This window comes from Sorex araneus, chromosome 7 (genome assembly GCF_027595985.1).
Source record: "Sorex araneus isolate mSorAra2 chromosome 7, mSorAra2.pri, whole genome shotgun sequence".
NCBI classification, from domain to species: domain Eukaryota; kingdom Metazoa; phylum Chordata; class Mammalia; order Eulipotyphla; family Soricidae; genus Sorex; species Sorex araneus.
The window spans coordinates 52,379,441-52,400,987 of NC_073308.1; positions in this window are offsets into that span (position 1 = coordinate 52,379,441).

A 21,547-nucleotide genomic window follows, 5' to 3' on the forward strand; every position below is an offset into this window, starting at 1 on the left:
CCATAGATTAACCCTAACTCTGCCCTCTTGGCAGCTACCTTATCTAGCTAGAAAGCACCACCTGGGCAGCCTAAGAGAAACCCTATAAAAGCCCCCTTGAACAAGGAAGTGCACCCATATGCGGCTCCAGCCCATGAGTTGCTTGTGTCCATGTGTTGGAACCAAGTGCATATGCTGCCCAAGCACAAGTGTCACTCACATCTCCCCTCTTGAGATGTATACTCCATGCTTTCATATCTCAAGCGGGGATATATGCATATATGCAGGGCTCTCTCTCCACCTTTGGAGAAGCTCCTGTTCTCTCTCCAGCGTGTTACTCTCTCTTTTTCTCCCTCTTTCCCCATCCTCAAAAAAAAAATCTCCAAACACTATCTGTTTTCACTTTACTGATTGTCTTCTCCTGATATTCTTTTCTGTAAGAAGGTAAGGAACCGAAAGGCCCAGACAAGACCTAGGACTGACTTAACTTTCTAGCAAAGACCAATTTCTTGCTCCAGTCTGAATCCATGACTACCCAGAAATCAGGTGGTGGGGATCAACTCCCCTGCTGCCCAGAACAGGTAGACTCTAGGTGTAGCTTGACAGCAACCTACTGGGGGAGACCACAAACTTGATCAGTTCTAGACATTCTAGGTGATCCTGGGTAGCAGAGGTGGATCAGAGAAAAGAGTTTGTATCCTCTCCTCCACTTCACATAAATGACCCCAGATGGCCCACTGACATCAAAGGAATTTTTTTCTTAAGTTCTTCAGATACAGTGTATACATCAATAGTATGGTGTACATTTCCCCCCATTTGTATATAATATTTCACTGTCACTGTCAATGTCATCCCCTTGCTCATCAATTTGTTCGAGCGAGCACCAGTAACGTCTCTCATCGTGAGACTTATTTTTACTGGTTGTTGGCATATCGAATACGCCACGGGGAGCTTGCCAGGCTCTGCCGTGCGGGCGCGATACTCTCGGTAGCTTGCTGGGTTCTCTGAGAGGGGTGGAGGAATCAAACATGGATCAGCCGCGTGAAAGGCGAACACCCTACCGCTGTGCTATCTCTCCAGCCCATATATTTAACTTTTTAAAATTTAATTTAATGTAGACAAAATCTATAACCATTAATACTATTCTAGAGTTGAAATTGATTAGATAACAAAACTCCAATATTAACATCAATAAGTATAAACATATTTTTTAATGTGAAAATTGCTATATCTGATCAAGGGGTTGTTAGTCCTTGTCTAAACCTTTGTTACGTTGTTTGTTGCTAGGTGAGCCTTCTGTGCTATTGGTTCTGTTGTTTGAGTTTAGTTAGCTTTAGCATTACTTTTCTATCTAATCTGGTGTGCTCCTAGTGAAATTTCAGTATTGAGGAATTAGAAGAAGCCACAGAAAGGTCCAGAGACTTTAGGGTCTATGATCTGGTCCAATGAGTTGACATGGCGGTGGATATGTGGGGTGGTATGACTGGTTTTCTGGAAATGCAGGACAGTATGGAGAGAGGAGTTCCACCCTGAATCCAAGAAGATATCAGAGTTCTCAGCATGGGCACAAGGGTAACCTGAAAGTATTTGCAGTATGGTGTCTCTTGGGTTAAGGTTAGTAAAGTGATGAGTTGAGCCCTGGGCATGGTGGCAGCTGTGGTGTATGAATATAACTGGCAGGGTTTTGATAGGGTGGGTACCTGGCCAGCCCATATCCTCAGGGTCACCAGAGTTTTCAGCAGTGGCAATCAGTGTTTCCATGAATTTTTCACTGCTTGGCTTATATCTCCTCAGATATCTAGCTGGAAAGTGATAGTGCAGAGGCAGTGGGTAGGTAACATCAAGAATGTATAAGTTTAAGAATGAAAGAGTCAAAGGAGAATTATATCTTACCTAAAGGTTTCACTGTGAAGCATTGACTTCTTTCCATCTTCTTAATTCTCAAATAAAGAAGAATGATAAATAGTAAAATTTTCATTACTTTCTACGTAAGTGAGAAAATTGATGATAGCAAATATAAAACATGTTAGGTGAGGAATAAATGTAAATTTATTTTTATATCTTTTTTTACCAAAATATATGCAAAAGGATTTGCTTGAACTTTAAGTGTTATTTAATTTTTGATAAAAATTGAATCTGAAGGAGTAAGGTTAAGGTGGATTCTCCACCTCTCTACTTATGATGTTGTATAATGATGTTTGCTTAAGGCCTAGTGATTATCTACTATATAAAATGTAAACTTTATTTTTAACATACAAGTCCTGAATTTCAAGAGCAAGACAACTCCAGTTGGCTGAAAGAGCCCTTTGATGCCCATTTACTTTAATTATTTGTATCCATCTCTTTATTCCACCAGTACTATCAAGCAACCACACCTCATGCACCAGTGAATTCCGAAATTCAGAAACGAGTGGGATGAACATCTTTTCTAAAGCTTCCAGAGGATAAAGGGCAAGAAAGACAGTTCAAAACTATGTGTGATACAAGGAGTGCAAAAGCATTTAATATAAAAGGTAGAATTGTGTGGGAATGCTTTTATAATTTAAGAAAGTGCAGGGTTGCATGAGCCATATATAGTTAAGAATCAGTGGGAGTTTGGTAATGAATAGGGGTTGGGGTGGATGAGGAAAATTTTTGGCTGAGGACAGAGCTTATGAAGTTCATGAAGGGAAGCCAGGCCTTAAAATACATGAAAATTTGCCATTAGTTTAATAAGTTTCCTAATGAGACATAATTGGGCAGGAACCAGGTTGAAACCAACTTGTGTGCAATAGTTTGGAGTTTGGCTTTGATTCTGAAACATAGGAAACTAAGAAAAGTTGTAAGGGAGGGTTTAGAATTATCATTTTTTAATTTTAACTTTTTGTGAACATTGTGGAGGCTGAATGTGCAAGGTGTCAGAACAAGTTATTATTCATTGCATGGTTATTGAAAAGAGATCATGAGGTCTTGAGTTATGTAACCGAAACATGGCAATAGAGGTGAAAGATATATTTAAAAGTACATAAGTAGTGAACCACAGAAGTGATATAAGCAAATAAATTAGACTTGATTTGAGATTTATACACTTCACTTCGATGTAAATAACTTAGAGATTCCTCTTGAGTTCAGTGGAATATAGATTTCTCTTGAGTTCAGTGGAATGATTCTCTATGACAACTAATTATATCAGTACATTTGGTTACCATTACATAAATGCTACAAACTTGGTTGCTAAAAAGTTTATTTCCCACAGTCCTGGATATTGAAAACTACCAAGATCAAGAAGTTTAATGGCTGAGTTTCTAGTTAGCCATTCTTCTTCCAAGTTCATAGATGTCAATCTTTTCATTCTGTCCTCACGTGACAAAGTGGAGAGAAATCCATGGATATCTTCTACAAAGACCTAATTTCATTAATGGAAGCTCTACCCTCATGACCTAATGATCTTTCAAAAATCCCACTTCCAAATATTGTCATGATGTGGGACAAATCTCAGTATATGTTTTTTTGGAAAACATGAACATTGATTCTACTCTTTGATCTTTAGAATCACTTATTTCAATTTTATATCAGTATTTATTTTTGTAAATTATATTAGTATTTATTTAAAGAAATAATTTTTGTGATATTTATGTAAATAAATAAATACTGGCAGTGCTCAGGGAATACGTCTGGCTATGCACTTGGTATTATTCTGGCGGTACTTGGAGATGCCTAGTATATGGGATACCAGGGTCGACCTGAGTCTGCTGTATGCACGATAAGCACCCTACTAGCTATAATATCTCTCCAGCACAAATTTTACATGGGCATTTATCAATAGCATTTTATAACAATTAGATGTTTTTATCATTACATGGGATACAACATCAAGAGAGAGTGAGTATTATTTTATCAATGAAATTCTCTTATTTCTTTCTGATGAAGGGAGGGCTATCAAGCTTGTTCAAACACTCTAATTTTTTTAATGAAACAATGCATGAATTAATTGTTTATGTCACTGAAAAGACAGAGCAGTGTCCTGATCCTTAAGAGAAAGAAAACAAAGTTAGCTCCACAATCAAATTGAGCTGTTGCCTAATGGTTAGCCCTAAACTTAAGGACAGAGAAATGATGTAAAACCGGGGCATAGTAAAGATAATTTCTATGGAATATTTCAGCTAAGACTTTTAAAGAACTTGTCTGGGTCTCATAGCTTATCCCTTTCTCTTCCTCTTTCACAGATTTTATTCATGTGATCAGACCCTAAGATTTGTCCCACACTGCTCCAAGTATTGAATATTTATAATTCATATGTATTTTCATTGAAGTGTCTCTTGTATTTCAAATTCAATAGTAGGAGTTTTTTCTGACACTGAAACTATATCTATGTGCCAGAAACAGTCAAGCAAACATTTACCAGGTTACTAGAAAAGTGGCAGAGAACATGCATGCTCCATGGGACATCATAGATGCTAGACCAAAACATTGAGTGACATAGTGAAGCATTCACCAGCAGTGACCTGAGAGACATTCTGTAGAAAATATTTACTAACAGTGAGGATTCAAATACTTTAGAGACATGAGAAAAGCATTGCCAGTGATGATACTGGAGTTAGAGAGGAAACTAAAACTCTTCTAAAGTTTATAAAGGTTACATTGACTCTGAGGGCAGATAATAAGAAATTTTAATCACAATTAAAAAACTAATGAATCTCCTTTGTAGATCATAAAGAAGGCTTATCTCCTTAGGTGGGAAAAAGGACATCACATTGCTAATGGGAAAACTCAGGATTTAGTAGCATTCTAAAATATATGAAATACTCAAGGAAGGCTGATCTATCGTATCCCATGATCCTTTGTTAGAGAAGGACCTTTCAAAGGACATAAAAAAAGACATTAAGGAATTTTCTGAGTAATCCTAAGAATTGAGATGTAGACCTTCAGAACTCTCATGTCTTTTCAACATAGAGCAAAATCCTTGAAGTAGAAATGATCATTTTTCCAAAGCAGGAAGAATTCAGAAAACAATCCTGTCTTCCCTTCTCTGAACAGGACTCATGGCAAGTGTTTTTATTCTCTCCAGAAGGCCATTTGACATAAATTTCAGTATGGCCAAAATTTACAGGGAAATGAATATCTCCTGTCTTCAAGACGTTTAAGAAATACCCTAGAGGGGGGCTGGAGAGATAGCACAGCGGGTAGGGCGTTTGCCTTGCACGCGGCCGACCCGGGTTCAAATCCCAGCATCCCATATGGTCCCCTGAGCACGGCCAGGGGTAATTCCTGAGTGCAGAGCCAGGAGTAACCCCTGTGCATCGCCAGGTGTGACCCAAAAAAGCAAAAAAAAAAAAAAAAAAGAAATACCCTAGAGGCTGGAGCGATAGCACAGCAAGTAAGGTGTTTGCCTTGCAAGCAGCCAACCCGGGTTCAATTCCCAGCATCCCATACGGTTCCCCGAGCACCGCCAGGAGTAATTCCTGAGTGAAGGACCAGGAGTAACCCCTGTGCATCACTGGGTGTGACCCCAAAACCAAAAAAATAAAATAAAATAAGAGAAATAGCCTGAAAGTATACTAGAAAAATACCTCTGATGCTGGATTTTAAATCATCCAAATCAAGCGCTGAGAACATAGACTGATAATCAAGAATTTATTGACTCAGAGTTACTTTCTTGCTATATGAGATGTAAAAACATAAGGATTGTGACAAGTATGATTCTAGCAGACTGAAGAATTGAGGAAGTAATGGTTTATCATAAGAAGAAATGCCAGATGATACAGAAACAGATAAGAAATTGGCTTGTGAAATATGGACTTGTTTACCTGGTTATGCAATATGTACTCATTAATTCTCTAAATGTTTTCTTTCAGATTTCTTAGTAATAATAATTGATATATGGGGCTGGAGCGATAGCACAGAAGGTTGGGCATTCGCCTTTCACGTGCCTGACCCGAGTTCGATTCCTCCGCCCCTCTCAGAGAGCCCGGCAAGATACTGAGATTATCGAGCCCGTGTGGCAGAGCCTGGCAAGCTACACATGAGTATTGGATATGCCAAAAACAGTAACAATAAGTCTCTCAATGAGAGACGTTACTGGTGCCCACTCAAACAAATCAATGAGCAACATGATGAGAGTGATGGTGATTGTTTTGTGAGCATACCCTATCGGGGCTTACTCCTGGCTCTGCATTCAGCAATCACTCCACTATTGCTCAGGAGATCATTTGTGGTGCCAGGGACCGATAATTGATATAATTTTTTAAAGTGATTTAAGGAAACATTTTTTTCCCCTTTTGAGGTCTCTCCAAACAGTTAAAATCTACAGGTTGGTGAAAATTAAGAAAAAATTATTTAAGAAGATATTATAAGAAAATATCTGAAACTTTTTGTTGATAGGATAGATAATAGTACAGGAGTTCTTTGCAATGTTTTACTCTGTATTCTCTTCACTCGTCACTCGGCAGAGTCCAGCAATGTGTCTCTAAAAGAGATTAAGCCATATATATTCATAAGAAATAGTGAAACTATCTTTGGGAAAGTTGTAATGCAATCTATTTTTGTAGCGCATCGGTATGGTGCCGCCAGCAGGTAACCTGTACCTGTGGGGCGAGTGCATCAGCAGCCCGATGGTGCCTTCAGACTTTCAGATACCCCGAAGTTGCTGCTGTGCCTTTGGCCAGACCCCAACAACTTAGGGCCTAGTTTACCAGGAAAATAAACGGCCAAAAGTTAGGTATGTGGGAGACAAATCCACAAACCACCTCCAGCTCAGCTATATAAGCTCAAAGCCTCCACCTCTTTCAGAGAGCTTGCAAGCTACCAATGATATCCCGCCTGTATGGCAGAGCCTGGCATGCAACTCTTGATGTATTCGATATACCAAAAACAGTGACAACAACGTGCTCCTCATGTTCCTGGAGTGAGCAGACCAGACGCCATCAGGCTACACTAGCATGCAAGAGGAATGAATGGAGACGTTACTGACACCCGCTCATGCAATGGATGAGTTACGAGATGATAGTGACAGTGATACAGTGATTGTTTTTAGGATGTTATCCACTATTTTCAGCTTAGTAAGATGATATTTTTTCATCCATTATTTAGCATTTGAGATACGAAACAATTGATAAAGGCCAGGCAAACTAAAATAATTGAAAATTATTCCCAAATTATTTTGTGATCACGAATGGGTTTAGGAATATATTTTTTGTTTATTTGTTTTTAGGGCTAAACCAGGCTGTGCTCAGGGTTTACTCCTGGCTCTACGCTCTGGGATCACTCCTTGTAGACTCAGGATACCATATGGGGTGCAGGGGATAGAACCCAGGAAAGCTGTGTGCAAAGAAAGAACACCACCCACTGCACTAGCTCTCCAGTTTTTTGTTTAGGAATATTCTTAATTATCAATCTCACCATATTGAGTTCAATGTTTAAACTATATAGTTGTTAGAATAGCTGAGGATGGGAAATATGTGTTTTGGGAAATAGATGGCATCAAATTCTTAGGAGAATTATTGTGAGCCAGTGGAAGGTGAGGAATGACACAATATTATTTTTGGTTTATTCTGGATGCCTTTGTGCAGGGGACTCAATGCCCACTGTTTTCAGCACTCACCTGGCTGTTTGAGCCTGGTGAGTCAGTTTATCTGCTTATCTGGATATTTGGCCACAGAAATAAAGAGCCTTTTACTTGATCATCTAATTCTCTTTATGAGTCAGATTTTCTCATATTCTTTGGTTTTAAAGTCATAGTAAGTCTAATCAAAGAATTCAGCATAAACATATTTAGGGATTGACCCCAAATTTTTAAAAAACAAAATTTTACCATTAGGTTGGCACATTTCACAGATTTATGTGTATACATGCTATATATATACACATATGCATATGTATATATAAACATATATACAGACATACATATATACATATATACACATTCTTCACAAATTTTATATATGTGTATTTATATATATATGTCTACCACTTTATTACTGTATCAGTATCATCCCATTGTTCACTGATTTACTTGAGCAGGCGCCAGTTATGTCTCAGTTAAATACAGGAATGATATCTATATCTATGTCTATATATATAATAAAACATATGAATAGGCCACAAGTTCTTCTAGTCCCCCTGCTCTTGTAACCATATTATGGCTTTAATTCTTCCATTGCCAGAAAGTACCCATGTATTTGTGTTCCTACTTTTAGGTGAACATGTGAGCACTACTCAACAACTTTTTGAGATTATATGAAACTGAAACAGATACTGCTTGTTTTTTGTTTTTTTTTTTAGGGAAACCATTATAGTGGCCTAAGAAGTCAAGGGGATTTTAAGAGGCTGAGAAGTGTACAAAGGATTATAAATACAGCCGAATACCTAACCAACAATCAATTTCAATTTGTGAGCTCCTGGATGAGTTATTTGGAAGTGGGTTTTCTAGTTTGCCTAATTGTTCTAGCTATCCCTGACTTACTGTCCTAGCACTTTTATTAGCAAAAAAATAGATCTTTCCTAAGAACCCCTATTAAAATTGAGATACAGAAGTTAACAAATAGCTAATGTTTTGAGTAAATTAAGTAAATACACACACACACACATACATATAAAACAACAGGTAGGGCGTTTGCCTTGCACATAGCCAACCCGGATTCAAATCCTCCATCCCTCTCATAGAACCCTGCAAGCTACCAAGAGTATCCCACCAGCATGACAGAGCCTGGCAAGCTACCCATGGGCCTCATTTGCCTGACACCGAAAGAGCCCCCAATACCGCAGCATTAAGAAGGATGAATGAGGAGAGATTGATAAAATCTCAGGGACGAATTAGACTGCAAAAACAAAGAAAGACTAAAATGACTGTCTGTACTTTCAACGCTCGTAAGTTGGCATCGAAAGCATCCATCTAGGACCTGATGGTGTAAGTGCAGAAGATCAAGTTTCGGTCATTGGTCTGATCGAAACGAGATGACATCAGTCACATCACGCCATTTTAGACACTGGAGAACAGCTGTTCCTCAGAACATCCGACAACAGAGGCGTCGGTGGCGTCAGTGTCCTTGTCGACACGAACTTGGCCATGAGCATTGATTCATTTGAATGCCTAACAACCCGAATTGGACAATTATGCTTGAATAGATGTGGTTCACTGCCGGCAGTTTCCATCTTCGTTGTCTACACGCCAGCATTCAACTACGATGAAAAAGAAATGGAAAAGTTCTACATGGAGCTGGAAAAGTTCTATAAAGAAGACCACACCTTTTACAAGATCATTGTATGTGATTTTAATGCCAAGATAGGACCTTGAAGGTCGCCCAAAGAACTCCACATTGGGTCCTATGGCCTAGAATGGAACAAACAGGGTGAGAGACTGTCTGAGTTCATAATGTTGACCAAGACCATCCATGGTAACTCACAGTTCCAGGAGGCCAAATCTAAAAGTTGGACATGGGAGTCTTCCGGTAGACAGTTCCACCTAAAATAAATAACAGCAAATTAAGAACATATACTTGTTTTAAAATATATTAAAACATTAATTCTTTGTTATATTTATCTCAAATTGTCTTTTCTAAAATATTTTAGCTTCTACAAATTTTGCATTTTATAAATGACAAAGTTGAGTAACACAGTTAGAAAATACTTAAAAACAAGTGCAGTTCTTCTTTTCATATACTTCTTTCTGTAAACACTGCATATACGTTCACTGTATATATATGTATATGTACATATATATATAACAATGGAGTCTTTTGAGTATTTTATAAAAATAAGATTGTGGGAACATATTTTTCAAAAATGTTCAATATTCTACATACTTGATATTGACTACATAGCATACACTATTCAGTTATAAGATATTCTGTGAAACATGATTATATTATAACTAGAATTTCTCTTGGTATAATCTTATATGAGCAGAAAAATTATCACACTTCCAAAGGAAAAGAAAAGTATTCAAATACAAAATAAGTTTAAAGCATAAAATAATTGTGATACCTTTCATAATAATACTGTCTTTTTTTGATCTATGGAAATTTTATTCACTGATTATTTTCTCTTGCACATGCAATTTATGATTCATAAAATGTGCTGAAACACAATGTTAGTAAGAGTATGCTTTGGAGATCAGTAAAACGAACAAAACATATTCATCTGAGATGTGAATGTTAGCTACTGTATTCAAAAATTAAAAGATAGTGTCAGTGTGATAACTCAGCCTTTATTATTAAATAAGAACTGAGGTTTTTTTAAAGACATTTGCCTTTATCTTGTGTAAGTAAAAAGGTATGGATAATAAAAATATAATATGATGTGTTATTTTTATGCTTTTAGCTATTAGAGTTGAGAAAATACTATGGTAGAATCTTAGCTAAAATCTTTTATTCTAAGAAGAAAGATGTAGTATACAAAAAAGAGATGATTATGACCTAACAAGTTCCATGAAGAGTAGATGAAGTTATTAGTAAAGGATGAAAGATAAAGGAAAAGAAATAAGGAGACAAAGTTAGTGGGGTTAACAACCTGGGAAAACATCAAAGCCTCAAAACCCAAAAGGAAAATGTGTCTATTCAAAAATGAATCTATTACTCACATATTAGTGAAGCCAATATGATGTTTTGAAGTCAAAGTAGTTTCATTTGAACACCTAGATAATGGTGAATAAAACCATGTAGAAAAATGTGAAGATCTGAACAGAATGGTAATCTGAGACTTTTATATCAGCCGTAGGTATTTAAAAATTGGCATTAAGAATAGTTTTTAACACTTTAAAAAGATCTTTTAAACTTTAAAAAATATAAAGTGTGAAATGTGACCTTTAATTCCTATTTCTTTTGGCTAATGATTAATTTATGTAAAGACTATCAGAAGTCTATTAATTTTATATTCATGTACAGAAAGCAAAATTGATAAAAAATAAGAAGGATTTAATATTGCGATACCGTATGAAAGATAAATGTATGTGATTAAAATAGGCAGGAGTAAAACTAATTTAGCATAGAAAAATATTATTATTTTAAATATGTAATGGAATTTATCTATTATTTTACTAGTATACAAATAAGAAACAGGTGTTAACTATTTTAATATTTATATTATTAGTTAAATTATATGATATAAATCTCCAATAATATAAATTATAAAATATTCACTTAAGTGAGAAACAATTGCTCTGAACTGTTAGAAAGCCTTATAAACAAATGATATAGGGAAAACTGGTTTGGTGATGTGCAAATAAGTGAACTCAGACTTTATTTTATCACAATATGCAAAAGTAAAATCAAAAAGCAGTAAAGACCTACATATCACACACGAATCCCTAAACTATATTGAGGAAACATAACTAGTATCCTTCATGACATTGAATCAGAGGTGTTTTCAATGATTCCGTGCTATTGCCCAACCAAACAAAAGCAAAATGGGACTTACATCAACCAGAGAAGCTTCTGTACTGAAAAAAAAATTAGTGGCCAGGATTAAAAGACACCCCACAGCTGGAAGAAAATATTTCCCCATTAATCTGACAAAGGGTTAATATTTTAGCTTTATAAATTACTGGACAAACCTAATGACCACAAAAGCAACCAGCGAATTAAAGTAGAGGGGTTAAGGGGAGACATACAAAGAAACTTCCTCAAAGAAAACATATAGATGGCTGAAAGTTATATGAAAAATGCACTTTATTTCTTATCACTGTATCACTGTCATCCCGTTGTTCGTTGATTTATTCAAGTAGGCACCAGAAACGTCTCTATTATACTCAGCTCTGAGATTTTAGCAACCTCTCCATACTTGTCTTTCCCAATGATTGGAGGCTCTTATAGGGTCACAGGAATGAGATCTATTGTTACTGTGTTTGGCAAATCGAATACGCCACGGGTAGCTTGCCAGGCTCCGCTGTGTGGGTGGTATATTCTCGGTAGCTTGCCGGGGTCTCCGAGAGGTATGAATATGTTTGTTACTGTATTTTGGATATGAACACGCCACAGAAAGTTTGCCTGGCTCTCCCAAATGGGCAATAGACTCTCGGTAGTTTGGCAGGTTCTCTAAGAAGGAGAACTAGGCTATTAGATGTCTCACTGCAGGATTGCAGGGCATTGCACTTCTGGGAGCTTGGTTTTATAGTGTCTGGATGTTTACTGTTGATGGAAACAGCTCAAGTGTCCAAGACCAGATGACCAAATGAAGAAACTGTAGTACATATACACAGTGTAATACTCCTGGACTATAAGATAAACATCACACAATTAGCTGCTAAGTCAATGGATCTGAAGAGTGTCATGTTAAGTTTGTAAGAAGGAGTGGGACATGTACTGAATATTCTTTCTTATATGGAATATAACTAAACAACGTAAGGAAATACCAAATACTCAAAGGTAACAGAAACTGAGAAATGATGTATCGTTGAAAGCTTAACATGAAACTTGGATTGTACAAAGAATAGGATGTATTAAGGGCACACTGGGACAAAGGTAGAAGGAATTAAATGCTCTTGTGAGTGTGTGGTGCTGGAATTTTTTATGCAGCACCATAAATTTAGAATTTAAAATTTAAATTTAAAATTTTAATTTAAAATTTAAAATTTTAATTTTAAATTTTTAAAAATTTAAATTTTTTAAATTTTTTTAATTTTTTTAAAAATATTTTTATTTTTATAATAATTTATTATAAAAAATTATAAATTTTTACACCTTATCAATAATTTTATTGTAAACCATGGTACCTAAAATTAATTTTAAAAATAATATTCTTTCATTTTAATGTACTTAACACATCACCATTGTTTTTAAATAATAATGATGGTTATTAATTAATAACAAAATAATAATAATAATTATTATTAATTTGGCTTTTTGGATCACACTTGGCAATGATCAAGGGTTACTCCTGATTCTGAACTCAGGAATTAATTCTGGGAATACTTGGAGGATCATATGGAATGCCTTGAATTGAACCCAGGTTGGTCACGTGCAAAGCAAAGACCTTACCCAGTGTACTATAACTCTGGCCAATGCACATTATTTTTTGACACTTTCTTTTACTTCAAGTTTCTAATAGAAATTATAGTTAACTACAATTCCTTAGTCTCCATTTTTTTCTTCTCAAGTATTGACATAGCATGGAGAAATCACTTTGACTACTAAAGATAATTTCAATTTCTATTTAGTTCATTCCAGCAAATGGTAATTGTTCCTTGACTGCAGGCAACCTTTGAAATACTTTCTAGTATTGAACTGACTTTGTTTATTCTAACAAATACCTTTTTTTAAGATATAGACTAGATAATTTCTCCTGGATTACAAATATTGCAATTATGAACTTCTTATAAATATCAAGTTTGTTCAAGATTTGTTTTTTATTGCTACATACTGAAGTCCATCATAAAGAACATTCTTTTGTTTTGTTTTGTTTCTTAAGTTTTAGTATGCCATACCCTATAAGTCAGTCCATTTTGTCCATTTTACTATAAATTACCAAATTCTATTTTTGGATTTTGCAATTTTGCATTAAAAAATTAACTAAGACATACAAACCTTAAATGTGACAGAGTGATATTCTAATAACTAGAAAGTAGTGCTTGAGTTAATTATTAAGGACTCAGAAATAACCTATATTGCAGCTCTTAGACTTGTCCTACTCTTGCTTCTATCATAAGTTTATTTTAATTAGTAATTTATTGTTTTTTCTTATATACATACTAATTTTCATGCCAGTTAAATGACTAATTTTATATCAGTTTGTATTTGTGTCTGTATGCACTGGGTATATTATATAATTGTTCTAGTTAGTTTTGAGGAGAGAGGCTACAGATCCATGTGAAAAATTTAAAAATGAAACTGTGTTCTTATTACTTATGCTCAGAAACATACTTATAGTTTCAATAATCTAACACACAAGGCTCTTAAATGAATTGGTAAGAAAAAAATAAAGTAATAGCTTTAGGGTGTTCAAATCCCAACTATTACCTCTACATAGTCTCAAGTGTTCAACCATATTGCCATTTTTTCTGACAATTTCTACTTTGACATCTACTATCCACCAAAATTCAGAATGCAAAATTCAGTATTTCCATTTATATTCCATTCCTGAATATTCTCTAAAACTCTCCAGTTGTCATGATACCAATACTCTGTTTAAAATATTTGTAAAATGTTCTTAAGTATGTTTATATAATATAACATTTTTGTAAAACAACAATTGACAAAAGCAAATTTAAAGTAGAAAGCAATTATGTTCTCTTGAGTACTTCTAGAAGTGATCCCTGAAGACAGAACCAAGGAAAAACCCCTCAGTCAGATGTGGTCCCACCTTATCCCCTCCCCCAAGAAAAAGTACAAAAACAGATTTAGAGTAAAATATACAGACTTGGAGCAATGTACAATTTAATTTTCACATTAGTAATTCATTTAATGATATATTTTAAGTGTTTAAATAATACATATTTTTCCATTTCTGAAAATTGAGTAGTAAGGAGGGTAGAATTAGTGCTGAAGAGATAGTTATTAAAACAAAATATAAATATGTATGTATGTGTAGGGTGCCCTCTGTTGACTTCCCAAGTGACATAAAGAAAAACATTTATTTCTTTCACAAAACATTCATTCTCAACAAATGACTAGTCCTTATCCTGAATAAAAAAATAAGAAAATCTAGTACTCTAAAACTAGAACTCCCTGGCTTAATTTAAACACCAATAGTTGAATAAAAAGAGTCAAATTGAGGCCACAACAATCTCAACACCTCCTTCTACAGTATGAGTTTTAAAAAGAAAAGTGCAAGCATCTGCATTCTGAAGAACGCTCTAGTCAGAATGCTACATAAATTGTAATAAAACAACAAACGCGTAACAGAACAAATAAAACGGTAAGCAAAGAAATCTGTGTTCAATTTTTCCAAGAATATGTACACTCATGAATGTCTGATGACTGAAGATGTTTTCCAAAAGACACCTGCCTATAACGACCTTTTTATATTAGTAAGTAGAAATAGCTGGATTTTTTTTTTGCTCTGATTTTTCTCTAATGTCTGCATTTTAAGGAACATCTTTGATGTATTTTTGCATAAGCAAGTACCAAATATAGCTTTTCTCCCCCCTGGAAGCAAATGGTTTTTGTCAAAGTAGAACAAAACCTTCATTTCTTTGATTGCAAAAATAATAGGGTACTTGACATAGTCATATTATATTTTATTTTTATGTTCTGGTTGAGAAAAATAACAAAACAAAAATATCCTTAGAGCTCAGACTAACCAAAGATAAATTTACTACATATATAGAATTCCTTTTACACATATCAGCACATTTTGAATCTTTAAGTAATGTTATTTCATTTCCTTATTTCTCTTTTTAAAAAATCTAGTAACTCGTTACATAACAGGGCTCCAATTTTCAACTTTTTTTCCAATTTTTTTTTACATTTCTCACATGTAAATCATACCTTGCAAATGATTTAATAATCAAAATTATGAGAAAATCTGTCTCTTGAAAAGATCACCTTGAACTTATCACTGTATCACTGTATCACTGTCATTCTCTTGTTCATTGATTTGCTCCAGTGGGTGCCGGTAACATCTCCATTAGTCCCTGTCATGTGCTACACTAGCACACTAGAAACACGATATTGAGCTTATAAGTTTATAATTCAAAGTGTTTTGGAAAGAAGCTTACAATTTACTGTATTTTTAATATATTGTTGAATTCTGTAGCTACATTTATTTGTTAACATAGGAACCAGGGTAGGCACGAAATAGATACTGAATAAAATCATATTGATGTATTTTCTAATAAATATAGAGATAAATTAGGAATAAATATGTACTGAATAAAATCATATTGATTTTTGTCTGCTAAATTCAGAGATCTTTCTATGTTATAAAATAACTTCTGTATTGTGTAGAACTTTACTTATGGATTTAAGCATTTTATAACTCAAATTAAAACTTTCAAAATGCATCATACTTACACAAGATTCAGAGATTTGACATCAAATAATATATATGACAAGATGAGTCCTAGATAAATTGAGGGAGAGAGATAAGAAAATATGAAAGACAGGAAAAGATGACAATGTTTACAACATACTTTAAAGAAAATAGGAAAGTCAAAAGATCAAAATTTTTAAAAATAAGTAATAGGATTTTTCTAAATGACAATGAATAGATAAGTGAAAATAAACAAGAGCATTCTCTTTGGGCAAAGTGTAAGGGATTTATGATTTAGTCTGACAAAATCGTGTTAAACAAACATTATAAAAATAATTTATCATAACATAAGAATAAGTTCTGAGGTTATTAAACAATATGATTATTGGAGTTTAAAACTAGTTGAAAACTAAGAGAATTCACCTTTAAAATAACTAATTATAATTATATTTCTTTATGATAAAGTATAAATTTGGACTTTCAGTATAAAAAGTAAAATAATAACATATATTTAAAAACCATAAAATCTTATGCTTATATTAATATGTCAAATTTTCTCATTTTATATAATGCAGCATTGCTTCTATAAATTTTTAATAGTAAAACCCTTCCATGTTTATTTTTATTGTTCTGAAATTCACATACGATTAAGTATGATAGCCTACAATCTAGTGATTCATTCACAGTAGAGTGCAAACATAACATCTCTCTAGCATTTAAGTTTTTATAAGCATAGTAAAAAATATTTTGTGCAATAAATAATTATTTTCATGTGCATTCCCTCAACCCCTGGTTACTAACCACTAAGCTATCTTGTGTCTCATGAGGATTTTCCTTTTCTGGATATTATATAAAAACAATGATATATGTGATCTTTGGTATCTGATTTTAAAACAGAAAAATACCTAAGTACAACTTTAAAACAATGTAGAATGAGGTAGAATGAGTAAATTGTAGGGAAAAGATGAGTGTAAGGACTCTGACAAAAGTAAAAAGACACTTTGTTCCAGTCAATTACACTGTATACTTTTAAGTAAGTTTAACTTTTAAATAATCAATATAATTTAGCAATCAGGAGTAAATTTGTCATGAATAAATCTATGTAATCTCTGTAAGAGTTTTTAAGTGGGAAAAGCAGTAAGAATGGAGCAGTGTCAGATTTTCACTTCTCTAGCAGGTTTCTGAATTATTTTAAAATAAAACACACTGTATGTTGAGGCACAGAGAAAATCCCCTCTCAGCCCTGCCTTTGTAGTCTTCTCAGGATAGATGAACAGAAAAAAAGTATCAGCAGCCTTAGTATGAATAAAGGACCCACTTTCACTGTCACTGTCCGTCACTGTCATCCTGTTGTCCATCTCTTTGCTCGAACGGGCACCAGTAACGTCACTATTCTGAGACTTGTTTGTTACTGTTTTTGGCATGTTGAATACGCCATGGGTAGCTTGCCAGCTTATCGGGCAAGATACTCTTGGTAGCTTGCCTGGCTTGCCGAGATCGGCGGAGGAATTGAACCTGGGTCTGCCACGTGCAAAGCAAACACCCTACCACTGTGCTATCACTCTAACCCAGTATGAAAAAAGGACCCACTTTAGCAGTATAAATATGGAACATTTATAGGATTGTGCATTTGAAAAGAGATATTACCAACTGAAGTTTTATATTTTGAACCAAGAAATAGAACAGTGGATTAGTACATTAGAGAGGAGAAAAGGCGATGACTCCAAGTAAAAAAATCTCACCTCTACATATTTGCTCTCTGTTAATATAGTTTCCTGAAAGATTACAAAATAGGACAATAGGTAGGATGTGTGTGTAGTATATCTCTGATCTGGGTTTCAAACCTGGTACCACAAGACCTTCCAAGTATCACTGGGTGTGAGCCCAGAGGTTCCTGAATAGCCAGTGTGGGGGTCTCCAACACCCCAGAGCCCTAGTATCAACAACTGAAGCAGTGGGTCAGGTATCATTGGGAGTGGCCTTGAGACGCACTATTATAGAAAGCACAGAAATAAAAGTGAACTCATAGATTCATAAAGAATTACCTGGTTACCTGAAGGAAAAGGGGCTGGAACATATATGACCCTGGTGACTGGGGTCATTTGTTTGATGGGAAATGGTAACAAGCTGTCCATTAATACTCATAATAGGATATCTGCATATGTTAAAACATACTGATATATATCTGAAACATCTAATGTAACAAACGGATGTTTTCCCAATGAATATGAGTCCCTGGGTTTGATCACTGGTACCACGTGACTCCTCCAAATATGACTGTGGTGGTACTCAAACATCACGTGGAGTATCCATGTGCCTTTGAGTATCACTAGCTCTGGAAAATGTCCTTTTTCATTCAACTCAGATGGGAGAAACAAAATGCTCAAAATAATCAAAAGGTTAAAAATAATGATCTTACCACTCTAGCAAAAATACAAATTTTTTAAAAGATATCTTTTGTAAAAACCTAAACACCCAAAGATGTTTCAGAATCTTTATCATTAACTCAAGCCCTATAACTATTCTAAAGTTAACTTCTCTTTAAATAATTTGAACAGTTGAAATTTGGATAGTGACGTATGAACATTTAATTTTCTGTCACTAAAAATTATCAATAATTAACTCTCCTAAAGTGTACAAATATTCTATTTTATTTATGTAAAGACATAGCATCAAATCTATATCTTAGTTAGATATAGATTTAGGTATTTCACTCCAATAATAAGGAAAATAAAAACAAAAGTCTTCAACCTGGAAAATTTCCTAGTAACCATCTATGTCTATGTGGCCACAGCACCACACCTACCTGTTGCCAGGTATTTGTGGTAGTATTTTTTTTCACCCGAGGATAACTGTGGTGGAAAAAAAAATGGGGGGAAAGCATGTTTGGGAAAACCATTTCCAAACTGTGGGGGATATTATAAAAGTGGTAAGGGAGGAAATTTCATAGAAAGAGCTGTGATATGAAAGCAGGACTCTTAGCCTACCTCTGACTTAGGGCACCATCCTGCATCTCAGGACTAAATTCCCCAACAAAGGTAGAAGATATGGGGATTTGAGAGCTTGACAAGAGGAACAACTCATGGACATCAGAACTACTGAGACAGAATGTCATAAAATGGAGGGTGCGGGCTGTGGGGAAGCACACATAAAAAAAAAAACAGACATTAACAAAGCATAGTCAAATATCAAAATGCAAATGATTGCTAAATCAATGGAGATTTGATAATATAATAGTTAAATTATAGTACTTGTTCAGCATCATTGACTTCTCATACCCTTTTATTGGTTCTGTGGTCTTGGAAAGAGCGAGAGATTTACTCAAAAGTCTTTTGTGTTTTTTAAAATGTCAGTGGAAATATTCCCAGCAGCACTCCAGCCACCAGGACCATGTCAGTGGGGCCACCAGGTCTATATCTGGGCTACTCTATGTTGGGGATAAGAGTCCAGAGGTGGGGGTCTCATGGAGTGGGATGCACCCACTTCAGGGCTCTTCACATTTTAATCATGTGCTCTCACTTCGTATGCTAATTTCCCAGTCCCATTTTGTTTTTTGAAATGTGAATGTATCACTAGACTGCACTATTTCTGATTGGTTGAAGTGTGGTTCTCAAAGTAATCCCTCTGTAACACAGTCTTGATTAAGCACCAGGCTATTTCTGCTGCCTTTAAGTTTTCACAAGACATCTGTCTGTTTTGCACATACAATAATCATTCAGTTCATAATCTGACTAAAAAGAACTTTCATCATGTGTTTATTTAATGAATATTTTAAATGAGAGATTAGGAGCTTTGCTTTTGTTTTGTTTTCCTAATCACTGGAGTTGTAAATTAGTCACTGCTAAAAGACTTGGATTGGATGATAAAGAAGAAGAAATGAGAAGTAGAATGAACATTCATACGACCACTGTCAGGGCAATGATATTTTACTTCAGTTTTTAATTGTAATATATGTATATTAATAAAACCATCAACATTAAGTCTTTATTCCAAGTCAGTTTATGAGAGTTACATTACAATAGCTATCTTAAATTAAAAATGGGTGGGATTAATAGGGCATCTTTATTATTTACATGGATTGATATAGTTTTGATTCTAGCAAAAGTAAATATTGCAATCAGATAACATTTTCTCATAAAGCTTAATAAAGCTAACAATAATACTTACTAAAAGTCTGTGTCTTTTTATTTTGTTTTTTGTAGCCTTAGGTCTGCCTCACCTGATGGCTCAGAATTTATTCTGAACTTTGTGCTCAGTCATCATTCCTGGCAACATTTCATGGGACGTATGAGGACTGAACCCATGTCAGGTACAAGCAAGGCAAGCAACTTACCCTCTGAACTGTATTCCCAACCCTGGTAAAATTAATTTGATTATTAAATAACTTTTTAGAATTCAGAAACTATCAAAACTACAATAATATAAAGATCATCGACCCCATTTGGAATGTTAAAAATTTCTTTCATATCCAAGTAGCTTAGCTGATAAAATGATTTTTCTTGGTGAAATGCAATTCGGAGGTGTTTTTTTTTTCCAATCTGTTATAAAATTTTTATGTTTTTCAAAATCTAACCTCTGTAAAATGGAGAAATTTATGTACATAAAGATCAAAAGGTATTTTGTGATAGTAAATTATTTTCCGAGTGATTTTATTAGCTCTGAGTTAATACTAAACATGTTTGAGAAGCACAGCTTTCCAATATACTTATTTCACACTAATAGTTTAAGAGGTTAATTAAAACATAGTATTCTTAATATGGATTATGGTAAATTTTGATTTAGCGAAAGAGACATAGCAGGCTAATTGTTGTGGCTAACTCAAGTTAATATTTAAACTGAACACTTCTCATTTGTGTCCACCATGCCAAAGATTAGTGAAATCCAGTACATTGACAAAATTTAATTTCCACTTTGTAAATAATTTTATTTGAATGAAGTCCTGCACATTTGCTCACGCTCTTTGACAGCTTTCATGTGACAGTGACAGAATTCTAAGTAGTTATAACAAAGACCATATGGTCTACAAAGCCTAAATTATATATTTTATCTTGTCCTTTATCAAAAGTCTTTGAATTTGATTGAGACTATTTGTAGACACAGTCAATGTATTTGTCATATTTAAATACTTTACTGTGCAGGAAATGTGTCAGGGGGTCCCTCGGTACATCTCCTTTGGTCGCTGATAGAAATTCTTTGGCTGATAGGTGAGAACAGTGTTGCCCACAGATCACTAGACAATAATCATTAACCTTTATTCCCAATTCCACGTTCTAGATATAGGAGAGGGGGACTGAGAGAGAGTGGAGTGACAGTGATAGACTAGAAAAGGATGCAGGAGAATTGTAGCAGAAAGAAGGAGTTTAACACCAGCTTGGAGGAATTGTGAATTTCCTTGGGGAGTTGATGAGTCTCTGAGCACTACAATGGGTGAAAGAAAAGGGTGGCAGGAAACTCAGTTAGCGCAATGCAACTTCCTAGTAAGAGGAACAGACCTGAGCCAAACTTAACTGCTCATAATAGAGGAGAAATGATTACAGATTATGGGGGAAGGCACTCCTTTTGGCAGTGTCTTTTGCCTCTGAGGCAATCTCTCTGAAGCTCTCTGTGCCTCAAGGAGAATCCCCAGATGTATAATCAACGGGGCAGCATTGCCTGATGGCTCGGGAGCGGTGCCAGTGTGGGGATT